Here is a 17495-nt window from a genome sequence, read left to right on the forward strand (position 1 = left end):
AATAATAGGTGACAAGTACGAAAATTATTGTCTAATCTACATTAAGTATATCAGTTTTAGTATCATGTATCAACACCAACGTTAAATTGTAAACATAGGTATTTTGGTTGATCAAGAGCCTCAATCCTTTAGTTAATAAGATGATATCTCGGTTATGTCCAGGAGTTGTCATTCAAAGCTTCTCTTTATCCTCAGAGTATTGTATTCTAAGATCAATATCACATGCTGCACACTGGCTAAACGATTAAAATTTAAAATCTACGAATGTATTAAATGCACCAACGCTGTCGTTTACAGGCTAACGAGCAATAGTATATAGAATTTAAAATTTTTCCTAAAGCCACCTCTTATTAAAATTTTTAATATGATAAAAGCTTTAATAAAAAAAGGCCGAAACATGTCTCATTTTCTTTCAACGAACAGTTGCAGTCCACTGAAGTTCTCAAACCTAATGCATCTATTCTGCCTACACCTCCATTGAAACACTTATTACGTAACGTCAAAACTCTGTCGAGCAAATAATAGAAAACACAATCTACAATTCTGCCCTCTCCTTTAATCGTAAAGTCCCTTGAACAGGGCTAATACATAAATAAAAAGTGAACTAAACTTAAAGTTCCTTAATTAGTAGCAAAATAAATTATATTAATATTCAAATATCTATTATTACAATTACTGAACCACAACAAATCTCCAAAACACAAAGTACAATATTAATTTTGATCAACAAGTATTTCTTCCTTTACTGATTTATAGTGTCTAAATTATCCTGTGCTCAAACCTTTTTTGCTGTTTTTTCTTCCATCACAAATAGTACAAAAGTGTGACGACTTCTTATTCTATACCATCACTTGCTGTATTGCCACTAGGGCAGTTCCTTTCAGGCCAGGTTGTTAAAGTGCTCGACTCATAATCCGAGGGTCGCGGGTTCGAATGCCCCTTACACCAAACATGCTCGCCCTTTCAGCCGTGAGGGCGTTATAATGTTTCGGTCAAACCCACTATTCGTTGGTAAAAGAGTAGCCGAGGAGTTGGCAGTGGGTGGTGATGACTACCTGTCTTTCCTCTAGTCTTACACTGCTAAATTAGGAACGGCTAGCACGATAGCCCTCGTGTAGCTTTGCGCGAAATTCAAAATCAAACAAACAAGTTCTCTCCAAGTAGATGGTTGATGTAATCCACTAATGACTCCATCCTCAGTGACACCTGGATGTGGTCTCAACAGGCCCCTAGTACGTTGACTTATCATTGTTGAAGTATTTAATATAACTAAACAATTGGTTGTTCTAATATAAACGTCTTTACAAAGACAATCACAACAGATTTTGACTTAAGCCACCTGTTCTTCTATGATTATACTCCAGAACAACTGATTTCATTACCCTGTGTGCTCATGTATTTTTCTGGGTTTTTCTTCTCGATCTTTTTTTATTTATTTAATTTAAACTCTTTCACCATCTGCAGGAGATTTTAGTTTATTTGTCGTTCTTTTGAAGTTTATTCTGGAATGCACAGGAATATTTCTCTTTGTCACGCAAGTGTCGTAACGGTTGATATCGTTAGACGTGTTCTTTTAATTATTTGGTAAAAATAATGCAAATTCAGTCTGATTTTGTAATGAGTTATTTGTATATTTGATTAGTACTTTTACCCGGCCCGGCATGGCCAAGTGGGTTCAGGCACTCGACTCGTAATCTGAGGGTCGCGGGTTCGAATCCCTGTCGCACCAAACATGCTCGCCCTTTTAGCCGTGCGGGCATTATAATGTGACGGTCAATCCCACTATTCGTTGGTAAAAGAGTAGCCCAAGAGTTGGCGGTGGGTGGAAATGACTAGCTGCCTTCCCTCTAGTCTTACACTGCTAAATTAGGGACGGCTAGAGCAGATAGACCTCGTGTAGCTTTGCGAGAAATTCAAACAAAACAAAGTACTTTTACCTTTGTAACGTTCTACAAATTTAATCAAAGTCACTTGGTTGTGTATAAATGTAATGTTAACTTATATTGAGCAAGGTCCACCTTTCAAAAGCGCTCAGGTTATAGGGTTTCTGTTTCATTTCTTCAATGTTATAAACATACGGAGAACACAGGTTATGCCTCCCACACATACTCTAGCCTAGCCAGTTAACGAAGTTTCTATTTATCATCGTCAGATACAACTCTTACGTGTTCGACTTGAATTACAATTTCACCCAACCTCGAAGTCAAACTTTCAGAAAGCTCGTTTTATGGTTTCAATAAACTTGTTTTTAATACTGGTGTGCGAATACTTTCCGAGAATTCTGGTGACACCGGAAGTACTTACCATGACATCGTTTACGCTCACGTCACTACAACATATTTGTATATATGCGACCACCACTACTCAATATCGTTTTCACAGAGTCACTATACCAGAACCCTACGGCCTGGCATGGCCAGGTGGGTTAAGGCGTTCGTGTTGTAATCCGAGAGTCGCGGGTTCTAATCTCCGTCGCACCAAACATGCTCGCCCTTTCAGCCGTGGGGACGTTATAACGATACGGTCAATCTCACTATTCGTTGGTTAAAAAAATAGCCCAAGAGTTGGCGGTGGGTGGTGAAGACTAGCTGCCTTTCCTCTAGTCTTACACTGCTAAATTAGAGACGGCTAGCGCAGATAACCCTTGAGTTGCTTTGCGCAAATTCAAAACAAACAAAACAATACGATAACCCTATTACTTATGTAATATAATGGCATTACGACTGTAACTTATTTTGTTATTTAAATATTACTAAAATTGTCCTTAATTACTGCAGAATATTGTAGGCACATAACCACCACTAGCTGAACTTACACAACCATAATATATTGAACTTATACTTACTTAGCTATAACGTATGAACTTACACATAACCATAACATATAGAACTTACTCATAACTATAACAAAATACTTTCGACGTACGAATTTGTTGAGCGAAAGAATTTTGTTTCAGTTCACTGTTGCAAAAAACATTACTTTATCACAGTAATCTTTCTCGAGTATCGAACATTTACGACCATTTCTTGCACTTTGTTCTTACTTGGCTCTTCAATATTACACTACTTGAATTATTTTTTAGCTTGGCTTTGTATCGTATACCAGTGTCTATCACATTTAAAAACTGCTTGTCTGGATTATTTGTCATTTATGAATGTCTAAAGCCTTGACACGGAATGTTAACTCTGCTTTCATCTTTCTGCGTAGTTTGGGTGGTACCAACCAATCACGTGGGTTTACTAAAATCGTGGTGGCTGATTCGACAAATCAGCCCGTCAATTAATTCTCTCATCTGTTGATATGTGAACTCGGTTATGTGTGTTTATAACTACGAAAAAGCTAATACAATAATTGTTCAGTTCCTTTCGTAGCTTTCGTATATCTATATTGTTTATCTTAGGCCTTCCTTCGGTGCATTTGGATTCTAAGTTGTCTACGTATTTTCGAAATTGGAGGTAAGTCTAATTATATGTATAAAATACCTAAAAAAAAACAACAAGATCAATCAAACATAAAACTTGACAACAAATTTAGTTGCTTTTGCCCAAGAAACAAAATAAGAACAGTGCATATAACATAACCAAGGCCTAATTTTGTGAAAGTTTTAAAAAAGAAACAGATATGAAATTTCTATTATATAAAGTTATTTTCAACTTTAGTACTTTCCACATAACTAATAATCGTGCATTTCATATACCTTAAACAATAGTTGTTTAACAATATTACCAAATTGTTGGTAAAAAAAAAAACCAACAACTCACGTTTCATACTTTTACTTAGGACCTAATGAATAGAAGCATTTTGTTTGCGACTTAGATATTTTGGCATTAGTTTCATTTTGCAAACCAAGTTAAATAACAAGGCTGCTATAAACTAGTTTCTATAACTTGATCTAACTCAGCAGATTAGTTCAAGTTTAAATATAATTATTTCCTTCCTTAAGAAATATTTCACTGATTAAGTTTGAAAGTGGTTATAACTGTATCTTAATTTTTCACAACCCTAAAGGTAAATATGATAATGTAAAAGGCATATATAATATATTTTAAAATGAATTTGTATCATCTAAATTATTCCTAACTCAAGTACAGATACCAAAGTCTTATATAATTGCGTAATTGTTTGTTTTTTTTTTATTTCGCGCAAAGCCACACAAGGGGCTATTTGCGCTGCCGTCCCTCATTTATCAGTGAAACACTAGAGGAACGCAGCTAGTCATCACCATCCACCGCCCACTCTTGGACTACTCTTTACCAACGAATAGTGGGATTGACCGTTACATTATAATAACCCCACGGCTGAAAGGCCACTATGCTTGGCGCGACGGGGATTCGAACCGCCAACCCTCAGATTACGAGTCGAATGTCTTTACCCGCCTAGCCACGCCGAGCCGCATACTTACGTCTAATTAGTTTATGGAAAACAACCGCAGTTAAAGAGTTGAAAATACAATGCGTGTTAATTCTTTAATATACGAATTTTTAGCAGTTAAAAACTTGATCACACGAAATTTAAAGAACGGAAATGAAAATTAGTGATACGTATGGGTGCATGTTAAACTATGGTTAATGTACAGGCTTAGATTTCTATCTTTCAAGAAGTTCCATCATAAAACAGTGTTTAAACTTGTTCATTTTGGTAAAATATAGGCCTTGGTAATACATACGTTCAATAGTCGTGAAAAACGTATATTAAAAACTGCTTTAGGTTTAATACACTGCATTATTTCCTTCACATTGCGTGATTATTATTATGATACGGAGAATAAGAGTTTTGTCAACTGTATTTTTATATAGATAATAAAAACTAAACAATAGACTTCGAAGGACAAAAATCACACTAACAACAAAGACTTGTTGTATGTGCATATATAAACATATATTCCTAATCACGTTAATTAATATTTGAAACGAATGTCGTATCACTTGATTGAATTACTCATTATAAGATGCACATTAGTTTTTGTTTTTGAAATTTTTGCACATAGAGTTATCAACACACAGCTGTCTATATTTTGAACTTAAAGACGAGAAGGAAGGCAGCTAGACTGCATCGCCCACCAACTCTTGTGCTGCTCTTATCTGATCGACTAGTGGCATTTGTGTGTCAGTGTTTTAGTGTGTCCACGACTCCAGAAAGAGCGCGTCATTTTTTTTAAACAGGACATAAATTGAAAACCTTCGGGTTTAGTAGTGCAATCACGCTAACCACCACCCCGCGCTCGGCATTGAAAATTTAAAAAGTTAATACGCGTCGCTGTCACCAGTGGGCAAAAGTGAAACGTTATGGAGCTGAACACAGTAAAAAAAATGTAATAATAATAACTGTAAAACGTCAAGAAGAGTAAGACAGGTGGCGGATTTTCGCTTCAGTACTTTAATTCCCGAGAGTCCACATGGAAGGCCACGAGCAGAGCAAGTTGAGAAAAGTGTTACAACTCTGACTCAATGAAAGGTTTTCAAAATGAACTTAAAAAAAAATACAGCCTAACTTTTAGTAAAAAAAGAATGTTTATAAAAGATTGTTTTGAATTTCGCGCAAAGCTACACGAGGGCTATCTGCGCTAGCCATCCCTAATTTAGCAGTGTAAGACTAGAGAAGGTACTTAGTCATCACCATCCATCGTCAACTCTTGGGCTACTATTTTACCAACGAATGGTGGAATTGACCGTCACATTATAACACCCACACGGCTGAAAGGGCGAGCATGTTCGGTGCGACCGGGATTTGAACCCGCCACCGTCGGATTATGAGTAGAAGTTGATGATTGAATCGGTAATTTCTATAACCCCGAGACATTCCTGAGGAATGTTGCCACAATTTTACAAAAAAATAAAAACTTTAAAAGCAGCTACGAATATACAATTTTATGAATTTATATACATTACGAATAAAATAATGCTAACTAAATTGTGAAAAAGGTTTTTCAAGAATTTAAACGTCCATGTTCTAATTTTTGTGATAAACAAAACTAGCCAATCATTTAATATTATTTCTCTTTTCAATTTAACTGGAAAATTAAGTTTTACATATACAGTATTAGATCTTATGATAAAAGTGTAAACAGCGAAATTAATGGTATATTTAATTTAAAAACATGAGAAGGTTTCAGTGTTTGCAAATAATTATAGTTGTCATTGCAATGATCACAAAGAAGATGAATTGATGTTAGAAATTTAAGTTTATACAAATTCGATATACTAACGATGATCTATTATAATCAAAGTTGGACAATTCACCCCTTTGTATCGTAAGAGTCCTTCCATTTGGAGAAAAACAAGAAATAATCAAAAACTGGATATCTCATTGACGAACAAACGTTTGTAACTATGTTATTATGTAAAGAGTGATTTTAGTCATTTTATATAACATTATTTTCTATGTTCTTACAGCTTGCTCTTTTACACGAATGTGCTCGGCTATTTGAAAAAAAAATCGTTGAATTATATTTGTTATAAATATTAAAATTATTATTTGTAGGACTCGGCATGGCCAGGTGGGTTAAAGCGTTCGACTCGTAATCTGAGGGTCGCGGGTTCGAATCCCGTTCGCATCAAACATGCTCGCTCTTTCAGCCGTAGGGACGTTATAATGTGACCTTCAATCCCACTGTTCATTGGTAAAAGAGTAGTCCAAGAGTTGGCGGTGGGTGGTGATGACTTGCTGCCTTCCCTCTAGTCTTAAACTGCTAAATTAGGGACGGCTAGTATTTGTGAAATTCAGGACCCCATATAAAATTCGTTCGGCGACTCAAAATTATTAATCTGATCCTGATAATATTAAGTCATATTCGTTTTACGTTTGCTAATTTCCTACTCAAAATCCCTCAAGAGAGATGAAATCTTATGGAAGATATTTGTATTATTATTTGATGGATATAAAAGACTGTTAATATGTTAATATGTAGTACTTACAAGGGGCTTAAAACGCCTTCAGATGATGTCCAAAGATGATGTGTTTTAAAAGTGGCTTTCCAGTGTCGCTGAAACTGAATCTGGCATCGACAATTGTGTTCCTTATCTAGATTCCGGCGCTAAATTTAAGCTTTACATTTGATAATTCTTTTTCAGATCTTTTATTTTGTGACTAGTGTTCTTTTTTTTTACTTCGTCAGTTTTTTTAAATACAGCATTACTGTACGTAAAATTTTTCTTTACAACCTCTCTATATTTCTTTGATGTTTTCTGCATTTTCAAACTTGTTGTAATCATTCTATATGGGCCTAAGAGCTTCGTGGGTCTTGTTGTCAATTAAATATATTTTAGTTCTTAATTCTTTCGACTTTACGTTTTGTTATTCTAATCATCTATTCTTTTCTTCTTGATTATCTTCAAATCTTCTCTCTTTCTTCTTGTTCTTTTAATTGTTTCATTATCTCCAGCAAGCTTCAATATCACTTCCGGATCTGGTTAACGTAATGTATTGAAAATGAGTCAAGCTATATCTTGTTTTCATTAAAACAATCCAACTTCTGACACCAATGTTGTAATGTTATTCTTTCGTTGATATGGTTCTTTTAAATTATCTGGTGAAAATAATGTCAAGTCTAGTCCATGTAATAATAACAAATCATACCATTTCTTCCTCAAGCTGCTGGTACTGTCACTTGTAAACAATTGTACTGACAGGCCTAAGTAAATAAAGTGACAAATAACGTTTTCACGTTCAACAGGAATTTACACCCAATATTACTACGACTAATGTATATATAAAATTACTTGTATAGTGTAACAGCTTTACTGTTATATATTTATTCTAATACCCAGGTTTGTTTCAGTTTGATACACGTGACGTATATGGTTGGATGTGCATTGCACAAGTCCCGCCTGTTCTCTACATTTGTAGAAGATTCTCGAGAGCAAGGATCAACAATATATACAGTTTACAAAACCACTAGCGTGGCTTCGAACATTGTTGAATGTTCGAGAATCTCGCACTATTGGTATCAAAGTTAGCCGAGAGAGAGTAATAGAATATATTGCTGATTAGTCAAAGTCACTATACTATAATCCTCGGAAGCTACAATCGTTTTCAGACGTTGGTATTTCTATGAGGATATTACATATTTTTCTTCCTCTGTGAAAAGTAAGCTTGTAAACCGCGTTAGACCAAATAAGAATAGAGCTAGATAGCATTTTCGTCAAAAGGAGTATACCTGTCTATGAACATGAAATTTTTGTTTGTTTGGAATTAAGCACAAAGCTACACAAAGGGTTATCTGTGTTCTGTCCACCACGGGTATTGAAAACCAGTCACTAGGGGTGTGAGTACGCAGACATGCTGCTGTGCCACTAGCGAGCAACATGAAACTAATTTGTGCTTCGTGGACCCGGACCGTTGATACAATACTAAGTTCCAGACCAGATAGAAGACTGATTTTTTTGTAAATATTTTTTATATAAATAACTATTTGTAGTAACTGCTATTATAAATTGTTTTGTCGTTTGTATAGTAAAATATATTTGTGTTAAGAAAGAAAATTGTGTGTATCAATCTTGTTGGTAAATGTCATAACTTTGATACATATTAAATTTTAAATTAAAATTAAAATTTCCGACTACTTAATAATATGTAAACTACGTAACATAATAAATCTGAGACACATCCGAGATAAATTATAATATGTAAAAATAGTTTCAACGGGGTATCTTTCAAGTAAGTAAACATATACGAGAATAAACACTGATCCAAGTAGTTCACTTAGAGGCTGCCATTCTACCAACTAAAAATTACTGACTTACAGTTAACTGCTTGTTCATATTTATAACCTTTATGCCCATCTCGATCTCAGTCGGATTTACCATCTTTTAACTTCGTACGCCCTCTAGTTAACATCTTTATTAAAATATTGAAGTAATAGTTTACAAAATAAGAAAATAAGTTTCTATTCAATTGTAAGAGTAACGTGAGTGCACGTGGGTATGCGTGCGTGGGAAACTTTCTAAATTTCATTAAACTGTGATTATGGAAGTAAAGATGCAAAGGGGAGGTAGGTATAGATAGTATCATGTATTGCAAAGGAAATGTATCTGGGGAATGGATTTGTAATCGCAGACAGCAAATTTTGTTTATTAAAGTGCTCTGTGTAAATTTGCTTAAAACACTTACAACACCGATACCATCACGCAGGTTTTGAAACATCACTAGATCTGGTGTCTGGTAGTAGATAAGTCGATCCACTTGTCGTTCTTTATCAGACCATTCAGATCAAATTGTCTTACTTACCGCATTTGTTTGGTGAGTATCACGCCCAATTCATAACTCTTCGTACCTTAACCTCTTATTTGAGTAGCCAAGGCAAGTCACTTAACTGTTTTAATTACCTTAATTACATAGCACTTCCTTTACATTTTATAAACCTTGTGCATTAATATACAAAAAACTACACTCAAAATAACGTTTCGCACATAAATCACGAGTATTCCTTCCTAGTATATATACCCGGCATGACCAGGTGGTTAAGGCACTCGACTCGTAATCCGAAGGTCGCGCTTTCGAATACCCGTCGCACTGAACATGCTCACCCTTTCTGCTCTGGGGACGTTATAAGATGACGGTCAAGAATCCCACTATTCATTGGTAAAGAGTAATCCAACATTTGGCGGTGGATGGTGATGACTAGCTGCCTTCCCTCTAGTCTTACACTGCTAGATTAGGGACGGCTAGCGCAGATAGCCCTCGTGTAGCTTTGCGCGAAATTCAAATTAAACATAGTTTATAAAGACATTGGGCTATGAAACATAAATAATAAATTATTTAAATTTATAAAAACTGTTAAATAGTGTTCTTCAATATTATCCATATTAAAAGGTATTCTTATGGTTGACTTATGTCTTTATCTCTTCAAGGATCCTGATATTGTTAGTTTAATAAGTAGTGCACTGGAGACGAGATTAATCTGTCCTGAGACTTCAGTAAATCTTATGATATGACGCCTTGTTTTTGCAGGTGAGGGAAAGCAAGACAAATAAACACAGAAACCTTGACGAACAGGAATACCAAACGTTTAGGTGATTGGCTTAATTTATACGTGGGCGTATATATTTCCCACTCTCCTGTTACACAACTTTACTTTTAATATTTGATCTTCTGTTTTAATGCTTGTAACGTTTGACCTAGTTTATATCTTTGGATGGTTTTGATTAAGTATTTCTCCTCAGGAGCGGAAATCACGCGATTTTAAACTCTGAATGCAAGTTCGACACCAATAATAATTTACCATAAGTTTTCGTGAGAGCAGTTCCAAAATCTCTTATGTAATTGCTTACGACATCTTTAGAAAATGGAACTTTTATCTTCTGCCTAGAATGTATGACATACATACTTCTGATAATTTTTATTTTCGTAATTTAGTTTATTAAATTGGAACTTGCAGTTGAAATACATACTAATTAGAAATGTTGTGCTTTAATAATGATTTAATAATCAATTTGATTAGTACTTTTACCCGGCCCGGCATGGCCAGGTGGGTTCAGGCACTCGACTCGTAATCTGAGGGTCGCGAGTTCGAATCCCCGTCGCACCAAACATGCTCGCCCTTTTAGCCGTGCGGGCATTATAACGTGACGGTCAATCCCACTATTCATTGGTAAAAGAGTAACCCAAGAGTTGGCGGGGGATGGAAATGACTAGCTGCCTTCCCTCTAGTCTTACACTGCTAAATTAGGGACGGCTAGAGCAGATAGACCTCGTGTAGCTTTGCGAGAAATTCAAACAAAACAAAAGTACTTTTACCTTTGTAACGTTCTACAAATTTAATCAAAGTCACTTGGTTGTGTATAAATGTAATGTTAACTTATATTGAGCAAGGTCCACCTTTCAAAAGCGCTCAGGTTATAGGGTTTCTGTTTCATTTCTTCAATGTTATAAACATACGGAGAACACAGGTTATGCCTCCCACACATACTCTAGCCTAGCCAGTTAACGAAGTTTCTATTTATCATCGTCAGATACAACTCTTACGTGTTCGACTTGAATTACAATTTCACCCAACCTCGAAGTCAAACTTTCAGAAAGCTCGTTTTATGGTTTCAATAAACTTGTTTTTTTAATACTGGTGTGCGAATACTTTCCGAGAATTCTGGTGACACCCGGAAGTACTTACCATGACATCGTTTACGCTCACGTCACTACAACATATTTGTATATATGCGACCACCACTACTCCAATATCGTTTTCACAGAGTCACTATACCAGAACCCTACGGCCTGGCATGGCCAGGTGGGTTAAGGCGTTCGTGTTGTAATCCGAGAGTCGCGGGTTCTAATCTCCGTCGCACCAAACATGCTCGCCCTTTCAGCCGTGGGGACGTTATAACGATACGGTCAATCTCACTATTCGTTGGTTAAAAAATAGCCCAAGAGTTGGCGGTGGGTGGTGAAGACTAGCTGCCTTTCCTCTAGTCTTACACTGCTAAATTAGAGACGGCTAGCGCAGATAACCCTTGAGTTGCTTTGCGCAAAATTCAAAACAAACAAAACAATACGATAACCCTATTACTTATGTAATATAATGGCATTACGACTGTAACTTATTTTGTTATTTAAATATTACTAAAATTGTCCTTAATTACTGCAGAATATTGTAGGCACATAACCACCACTAGCTGAACTTACACAACCATAATATATTGAACTTATACTTACTTAGCTATAACGTATGAACTTACACATAACCATAACATATAGAACTTACTCATAACTATAACAAAATACTTTCGACGTACGAATTTGTTGAGCGAAAGAATTTTGTTTCAGTTCACTGTTGCAAAAAACATTACTTTATCACAGTAATCTTTTCTCGAGTATCGAACATTTACGACCATTTCTTGCACTTTGTTCTTACTTGGCTCTTCAATATTACACTACTTGAATTATTTTTAGCTTGGCTTTGTATCGTATACCAGTGTCTATCACATTTAAAAACTGCTTGTCTGGATTATTTGTCATTTATGAATGTCTAAAGCCTTGACACGGAATGTTAACTCTGCTTTCATCTTTCTGCGTAGTTTGGGTGGTACCAACCAATCACGTGGGTTTACTAAAATCGTGGTGGCTGATTCGACAAATCAGCCCGTCAATTAATTCTCTCATCTGTTGATATGTGAACTCGGTTATGTGTGTTTATAACTACGAAAAAGCTAATACAATAATTGTTCAGTTCCTTTCGTAGCTTTCGTATATCTATATTGTTTATCTTAGGCCTTCCTTCGGTGCATTTGGATTCTAAGTTGTCTACGTATTTTCGAAATTGGAGGTAAGTCTAATTATATGTATAAAATACCTAAAAAAAAACAACAAGATCAATCAAACATAAAAACTTGACAACAAATTTAGTTGCTTTTGCCCAAGAAACAAAATAAGAACAGTGCATATAACATAACCAAGGCCTAATTTTGTGAAAGTTTTAAAAAAGAAACAGATATGAAATTTCTATTATATAAAGTTATTTTCAACTTTAGTACTTTCCACATAACTAATAATCGTGCATTTCATATACCTTAAACAATAGTTGTTTAACAATATTACCAAATTGTTGGTAAAAAAAAAAACCAACAACTCACGTTTCATACTTTTACTTAGGACCTAATGAATAGAAGCATTTTGTTTGCGACTTAGATATTTTGGCATTAGTTTCATTTTGCAAACCAAGTTAAATAACAAGGCTGCTATAAACTAGTTTCTATAACTTGATCTAACTCAGCAGATTAGTTCAAGTTTAAATATAATTATTTCCTTCCTTAAGAAATATTTCACTGATTAAGTTTGAAAGTGGTTATAACTGTATCTTAATTTTTCACAACCCTAAAGGTAAATATGATAATGTAAAGGCATATATAATATATTTTAAAATGAATTTGTATCATCTAAATTATTCCTAACTCAAGTACAGATACCAAAGTCTTATATAATTGCGTAATTGTTTGTTTTTTTTTTATTTCGCGCAAAGCCACACAAGGGCTATTTGCGCTGCCGTCCCTCATTTATCAGTGAAACACTAGAGGGAACGCAGCTAGTCATCACCATCCACCGCCCACTCTTGGACTACTCTTTTACCAACGAATAGTGGGATTGACCGTTACATTATAATAACCCCACGGCTGAAAAGGCCACTATGCTTGGCGCGACGGGATTCGAACCGCCAACCCTCAGATTACGAGTCGAATGTCTTTACCCGCCTAGCCACGCCGAGCCGCATACTTACGTCCTAATTAGTTTATGGAAAACAACCGCAGTTAAAGAGTTGAAAATACAATGCGTGTTAATTCTTTAATATACGAATTTTTAGCAGTTAAAAACTTGATCACACGAAATTTAAAGAACGGAAATGAAAATTAGTGATACGTATGGGTGCATGTTAAACTATGGTTAATGTACAGGCTTAGATTTCTATCTTTCAAGAAGTTCCATCATAAAACAGTGTTTAAACTTGTTCATTTTGGTAAAATATAGGCCTTGGTAATACATACGTTCAATAGTCGTGAAAAACGTATATTAAAAACTGCTTTAGGTTTAATACACTGCATTATTTCCTTCACATTGCGTGATTATTATTATGATACGGAGAATAAGAGTTTTGTCAACTGTATTTTTATATAGATAATAAAAACTAAACAATAGACTTCGAAGGACAAAAATCACACTAACAACAAAGACTTGTTGTATGTGCATATATAAACATATATTCCTAATCACGTTAATTAATATTTGAAACGAATGTCGTATCACTTGATTGAATTACTCATTATAAGATGCACATTAGTTTTTGTTTTTGAAATTTTTGCACATAGAGTTATCAACACACAGCTGTCTATATTTTGAACTTAAAGACGAGAAGGAAGGCAGCTAGACTGCATCGCCCACCAACTCTTGTGCTGCTCTTATCTGATCGACTAGTGGCATTTGTGTGTCAGTGTTTTAGTGTGTCCACGACTCCAGAAAGAGCGCGTCATTTTTTTTAAACAGGACATAAATTGAAAACCTTCGGGTTTAGTAGTGCAATCACGCTAACCACCACCCGCGCTCGGCATTGAAAATTTAAAAGTTAATACGCGTCGCTGTCACCAGTGGGCAAAAGTGAAACGTTATGGAGCTGAACACAGTAAAAAAATGTAATAATAATAACTGTAAAACGTCAAGAAGAGTAAGACAGGTGGCGGATTTTCGCTTCAGTACTTTAATTCCCGAGAGTCCACATGGAAGGCCACGAGCAGAGCAAGTTGAGAAAAGTGTTACAACTCTGACTCAATGAAAGGTTTTCAAAATGAACTTAAAAAAAAATACAGCCTAACTTTTAGTAAAAAAAGAATGTTTATAAAAGATTGTTTTGAATTTCGCGCAAAGCTACACGAGGGCTATCTGCGCTAGCCATCCCTAATTTAGCAGTGTAAGACTAGAGAGAGGTACTTAGTCATCACCATCCATCGTCAACTCTTGGGCTACTATTTTACCAACGAATGGTGGAATTGACCGTCACATTATAACACCCACACGGCTGAAAGGGCGAGCATGTTCGGTGCGACCGGGATTTGAACCCGCCACCGTCGGATTATGAGTAGAAGTTGATGATTGAATCGGTAATTTCTATAACCCCGAGACATTCCTGAGGAATGTTGCCACAATTACAAAAAAATAAAACTTTAAAAGCAGCTACGAATATACAATTTTATGAATTTATATACATTACGAATAAAATAATGCTAACTAAATTGTGAAAAAGGTTTTTCAAGAATTTAAACGTCCATGTTCTAATTTTTGTGATAAACAAAACTAGCCAATCATTTAATATTATTTCTCTTTTCAATTTAACTGGAAAATTAAGTTTTACATATACAGTATTAGATCTTATGATAAAAGTGTAAACAGCGAAATTAATGGTATATTTAATTTAAAACATGAGAAGGTTTCAGTGTTTGCAAATAATTATAGTTGTCATTGCAATGATCACAAAGAAGATGAATTGATGTTAGAAATTTAAGTTTATACAAATTCGATATACTAACGATGATCTATTATAATCAAAGTTGGACAATTCACCCCTTTGTATCGTAAGAGTCCTTCCATTTGGAGAAAAACAAGAAATAATCAAAAACTGGATATCTCATTGACGAACAAACGTTTGTAACTATGTTATTATGTAAAGAGTGATTTTAGTCATTTTATATAACATTATTTTCTATGTTCTTACAGCTTGCTCTTTTACACGAATGTGCTCGGCTATTTGAAAAAAATCGTTGAATTATATTTGTTATAAATATTAAAATTATTATTTGTAGGACTCGGCATGGCCAGGTGGGTTAAAGCGTTCGACTCGTAATCTGAGGGTCGCGGGTTCGAATCCCGTTCGCATCAAACATGCTCGCTCTTTCAGCCGTAGGGACGTTATAATGTGACCTTCAATCCCACTGTTCATTGGTAAAAGAGTAGTCCAAGAGTTGGCGGTGGGTGGTGATGACTTGCTGCCTTCCCTCTAGTCTTAAACTGCTAAATTAGGGACGGCTAGTATTTGTGAAATTCAGGACCCCCATATAAAATTCGTTCGGCGACTCCAAAATTATTAATCTGATCCTGATAATATTAAGTCATATTCGTTTTACGTTTGCTAATTTCCTACTCAAAATCCCTCAAGAGAGATGAAATCTTATGGAAGATATTTGTATTATTATTTGATGGATATAAAAGACTGTTAATATGTTAATATGTAGTACTTACAAGGGGCTTAAAACGCCTTCAGATGATGTCCAAAGATGATGTGTTTTAAAAGTGGCTTTCCAGTGTCGCTGAAACTGAATCTGGCATCGACAATTGTGTTCCTTATCTAGATTCCGGCGCTAAATTTAAGCTTTACATTTGATAATTCTTTTTCAGATCTTTTATTTTGTGACTAGTGTTCTTTTTTTTTACTTCGTCAGTTTTTTTAAATACAGCATTACTGTACGTAAAATTTTTCTTTACAACCTCTCTATATTTCTTTGATGTTTTTCTGCATTTTTCAAACTTGTTGTAATCATTCTATATGGGCCTAAGAGCTTCGTGGGTCTTGTTGTCAATTAAATATATTTTAGTTCTTAATTCTTTCGACTTTACGTTTTGTTATTCTAATCATCTATTCTTTTCTTCTTGATTATCTTCAAATCTTCTCTCTTTCTTCTTGTTCTTTTAATTGTTTCATTATCTCCAGCAAGCTTCAATATCACTTCCGGATCTGGTTAACGTAATGTATTGAAAATGAGTCAAGCTATATCTTGTTTTCATTAAAACAATCCAACTTCTGACACCAATGTTGTAATGTTATTCTTTCGTTGATATGGTTCTTTTAAATTATCTGGTGAAAATAATGTCAAGTCTAGTCCATGTAATAATAACAAATCATACCATTTCTTCCTCAAGCTGCTGGTACTGTCACTTGTAAACAATTGTACTGACAGGCCTAAGTAAATAAAGTGACAAATAACGTTTTCACGTTCAACAGGAATTTACACCCAATATTACTACGACTAATGTATATATAAAATTACTTGTATAGTGTAACAGCTTTACTGTTATATATTTATTCTAATACCCAGGTTTGTTTCAGTTTGATACACGTGACGTATATGGTTGGATGTGCATTGCACAAGTCCCGCCTGTTCTCTACATTTGTAGAAGATTCTCGAGCAAGGATCAACAATATATACAGTTTACAAAACCACTAGCGTGGCTTCGAACATTGTTGAATGTTCGAGAATCTCGCACTATTGGTATCAAAGTTAGCCGAGAGAGTAATAGAATATATTGCTGATTAGTCAAAGTCACTATACTATAATCCTCGGAAGCTACAATCGTTTTCAGACGTTGGTATTTCTATGAGGATATTACATATTTTTCTTCCTCTGTGAAAAGTAAGCTTGTAAACCGCGTTAGACCAAATAAGAATAGAGCTAGATAGCATTTTCGTCAAAAGGAGTATACCTGTCTATGAACATGAAATTTTTGTTTGTTTGGAATTAAGCACAAAGCTACACAAAGGGTTATCTGTGTTCTGTCCACCACGGGTATTGAAAACCAGTCACTAGGGGTGTGAGTACGCAGACATGCTGCTGTGCCACTAGCGAGCAACATGAAACTAATTTGTGCTTCGTGGACCCGGACCGTTGATACAATACTAAGTTCCAGACCAGATAGAAGACTGATTTTTTTGTAAATATTTTTTATATAAATAACTATTTGTAGTAACTGCTATTATAAATTGTTTTGTCGTTTGTATAGTAAAATATATTTGTGTTAAGAAAGAAAATTGTGTGTATCAATCTTGTTGGTAAATGTCATAACTTTGATACATATTAAATTTTAAATTAAAATTAAAATTTCCGACTACTTAATAATATGTAAACTACGTAACATAATAAATCTGAGACACATCCGAGATAAATTATAATATGTAAAAATAGTTTCAACGGGGTATCTTTCAAGTAAGTAAACATATACGAGAATAAACACTGATCCAAGTAGTTCAC

Source organism: Tachypleus tridentatus, chromosome 10 (assembly GCF_004210375.1).
Source record: "Tachypleus tridentatus isolate NWPU-2018 chromosome 10, ASM421037v1, whole genome shotgun sequence".
NCBI classification, from domain to species: Eukaryota; Metazoa; Arthropoda; class Merostomata; order Xiphosura; family Limulidae; genus Tachypleus; species Tachypleus tridentatus.